Source organism: Ixodes scapularis, unplaced genomic scaffold (genome assembly GCF_016920785.2).
Source record: "Ixodes scapularis isolate PalLabHiFi unplaced genomic scaffold, ASM1692078v2 PGA_scaffold13__105_contigs__length_92229423, whole genome shotgun sequence".
Classification (NCBI taxonomy): domain Eukaryota; kingdom Metazoa; phylum Arthropoda; class Arachnida; order Ixodida; family Ixodidae; genus Ixodes; species Ixodes scapularis.
In genome coordinates this window covers 51377646-51381248 of record NW_024609839.1, presented here as the reverse complement: position 1 = coordinate 51381248, position 3603 = coordinate 51377646, and the positions used below count along the sequence as shown (strand labels likewise).

Genomic DNA, 3603 nt, shown 5'->3' with positions numbered 1-3603 from the left:
CTGGCTTGGCGAAAAAACTAAATAAGCGACGACGTGAGCCGTCGACTTCGGTGGCAGCAGCTCCACGTCGGAAGTCCAGCAGGCCTTGTTTCCGCCGTACGGATACTCGAAGGCAACGCCGTCCACGCACAGTTTGTCTCGATACCGCTGCCGTTCAGGCTCGGGTAGCGAGCTAAAACAGTCGGGCATAATGTACGACATACCGTGTGAGGGAATACGACGCACAAATAAAGATACAAGCGTCCCTGCAACGTCAACAACGAGCGCACGCCACACAACGCAATGGAGAAAACACAGAGAGCCGGGCCGCTTTTGTCCACATAGCTCCCGCGCATGCGCGGCCTTCCGGCCGTGTTGGTAAACAGAGCCGCTCAGCCTGTCGGTCTGATCCCATCGTGTCGGGGAAATTAGTACCCACGAATTATTCGGAAACTTCAGCTTTGACCTATATCGCGGAATATTGAGCCCGCCAAAAATAAGTCGTTTTACAATATTTATTATACGTTGCAATCGACAATATATCTCGCTGACAGTTAAAAGATCAGCACATTCGCTTAGATTAAAAAGAAAACTGTGCCTGACAGGGATCGAACCTGGGACCTTCCGCGTGTAAAGCGGATGTGATAACCACTACACAACAAGCACCAACGAAAGCCGCTGAAACAAGGCTTCGTCACATGACCTATTGATGGATCAGCATTAAACAAAAACTAGTCGACAGTTCAGCATTAGAACAAAATCACTGTGCCTGCCAGGGATTGAACCTGGGACCTTCCGCGTGTTAGGCGGATGTGATAACCACTACACAGCAAGCACTAGCGAAAGCCGCTGAAACAAGGCTTTGTCACATGACCTATTAATGGAGCAGCATTAAAAAAAAACTAGGTGACAGTTCAGCTTAAAAAAAAAAACACATCACTGTGCCTGCCAGGGATCGGACCTAGGACCTTCCGCGTGTTAGGCGGATGTGATAACCACTACACAACAAACACCGACAAACGCAGCTTAAACATGGCGTCGCCATACGACCTAGTAATTGAGTAGTGATTAAAAAGTAATTCGAATGCTAGGTCACGTCTAAAAAAATAACGCTGTGCCTGCCAGGGATCGAACCTGGGACCTTCCGCGTGTTAGGCGGATGTGATAACCACTACACAACAAGCACGCCCTGGAAAGAGCTGAAGACAATTTTCTAGCGACGGACACTGGGTGACATTCCGCACGGCAGAACTGGTTCTACATATCGGTCACCCCCTTGCCTTCTTTTTTTTTTATTTCTTTTTCTTTTTTGTCTTTTTGCTGTTTTTCTTTTCTTGGTTTCTTTAGCGTTCTTCCTTTCTTACTCAACGTAAATCCTTTTGCGCTGTCCGCCATGGCAATATATGTTCAGGTTCTCCAGACAAGTTATATATTTTTCTCGTAATTTGCTGCGTTGTGACTTGCTGCGTTGTGACTTGCAGCGTTGTGACTTGCAGCGTTGTGACTTGCTGCGTTGTGACTTGCTGCGTTGTGACTGGCTGCGTTGTGACTTGCTGCGTTGTGACTTGCTGCGTTGTGACTTGCTGCGTTGTGACTTGTTGTGTTGTGACTTGCTGTGTTGTGATTTGCTGTGTTGTGATTTGCTGTGCTGTCACTTGATGTGCTGTCACTTGATGTGTTGTCACTTGCTATGTTGTGAATTGCCATGTTCTAACTTGCTGCATTATTACTTGCTGTGTTGTCACTTGCTGTGTTGTCACTTGCTGTGTTGTCACTTGCTGTGTAGTCACTTGCTGTGTTGTCACCTGCTGTGTTGTCACTTGCTGTGTTGTCACCTGCTGTGTCGTCACCTGCTGTGTTGTCACTTGCTGTGTTGCCACTTGTTATGTTGTTCCTTGCTGTGCTGCGGAATTGCTCTCTTTGCGCTTATTTTCTTCCAACTCACTTTCTTGGCATTTGCTCTCTTGGAACTTCCTTGCTGCGCATTTGTTTACTTGGTATATACGCACTTGCACACTGAGCAGTTGCATATCTACGCACTCGCTATCTACACGTTGTTCGTATTTGCGCCTGAGCAACCTTGCCGTCAACGCGTACTCGTTCTCCAAGCGCTTGGCCCTTGTGGGGTTCTATTTGTATGCCACTTAATTACCAGGCGCTTAATTTCTAAGCACCTAATCTTAAGGTACTTGATTTCTAATCACTTTATCTCACTACACGACGATTTTTACCGAGAAACTCTCCAGGAGGCAGGCCCGTGGCGACTTGGGAATCGAGCCAGCTGATGGAGGGAGCTCACAGAGACGAGCATCCACACGCGGCGGATTTCCATTGTGGGGATTATTCAAACTAATCGCATTTGCAAGTCATTTTTCAAATAAGAAGATACATGCGCGAACTAAGTTCGTACAAAAAAAAAAATGATATTCTCCACTAGGTCCTTCTCCACATAAACGCGTAGATTGGCAGGAGAGTTAAGAGTTCTCTAACCGAAAACAAACAAAAAATTACAGGAAGATCCATTGGTGGGTTCTCCGGGAATCCGTTAGATTGATTCTTGGAAACGCGAGACGCGCCCCCCTTTGGGAAACGCTAACGCTAACTCCTTCACTTTTTTATTTTGGCTTTCTCTTTTCTCTCTTTATTCCTGCCTCTTTTTGGCCTATTTACGGGGTCAGTGGTAACGTTTCCCAAAAGGGGGACCTGCGTGGCGTTTCCCAAGGGTCATGCTAACGGATTCCCCCAAAATCCGCCAGTAAATCTTCCAACAATTTTTTTATAAGTCCAAGTAAATAGCGTCGCTAACTCGTTTGACTGCGAACCCCCCACCCTAAGCTTTAAAAAGATTATTTTTTTTTATAAGTCGATAGCGATTGTAGGCAAAGGTTTAGACAATTTGGTATGCCTCTTCTTCCACGTTTTTTGAAGAACCGCTCAATCAACAATCTGTACGCCTTAGAAAATTCCCAACTATTTCTCCTTAGTTAGAAACTCCTTCAAATAATTTGAGTCAACCGAAGGGAATTTTGGTTTCCTGCTAAGTTCGAAACTAAATAACGGTGGGAAGAAGTGGCTTCTCCAAATAAAGTTGCTGAAAAATAAAAATTTTCCCATAAAACAAAAGAAGCCTCCTGTCTTCCCTGAGTGGGAAGAGAATTCCAATGACAAATTGTTCTGGGGAAAAAGAAATTTAAAAAGATTGGTGCAGCAAAGTAAGGCGCAAGTAAGTGTGGCTGATAATGGCTGGTCTGTCTCCTATATATATATATATATATATATATATATATATAGTAACGGGCTGTAGGTATCAGTGGCGGTTAATAGCAAGCCTATTATTTGCAAGAAGAAACAAAAAAACTTGAGCCTATAGCCTTTTTTCTTCTTTCCTGTAACAAGTCAATTTCGTTTATCTGCATTAGTGAGGAGGGAGAGTCGTATCGTTTGAATTTATCGTAAATAAATCTGACTGCCAGCCTTTGAACTCGTACTAGTTTATTTATATCTTTCTTGGCTGACGCTCGACATTGTAACCGACTATACATAGAAAGGCATTCCGTACGCCCGTAAACTAAAAAAAAAAAAAAAAAAAAAAAAACGCCTAGATAATTGAGAAAAGTGTATTCT

General features: G+C 44.2%; 4 non-coding genes across 4 annotated transcripts; all 4 read right to left on the bottom strand.

Annotated features, from left to right (window-relative positions):
• Positions 1–572: 572 nt before the first annotated feature.
• Trnav-uac lies at positions 573–645 on the bottom strand. The gene has a single exon. It is a non-coding gene; the product is annotated as a tRNA-Val (tRNA).
• A 98-nt stretch (positions 646–743) lies between these two features.
• On the bottom strand, positions 744–816 carry Trnav-aac. The gene has a single exon. It is a non-coding gene; the product is annotated as a tRNA-Val (tRNA).
• Positions 817–919: 103 nt separating this feature from the next.
• Trnav-aac lies at positions 920–992 on the bottom strand. Its single transcript has one exon. It is a non-coding gene; the product is annotated as a tRNA-Val (tRNA).
• Positions 993–1092: 100 nt separating this feature from the next.
• Positions 1093–1165, bottom strand: Trnav-aac. Its single transcript has one exon. It is a non-coding gene; the product is annotated as a tRNA-Val (tRNA).
• Positions 1166–3603: the final 2438 nt, after the last annotated feature.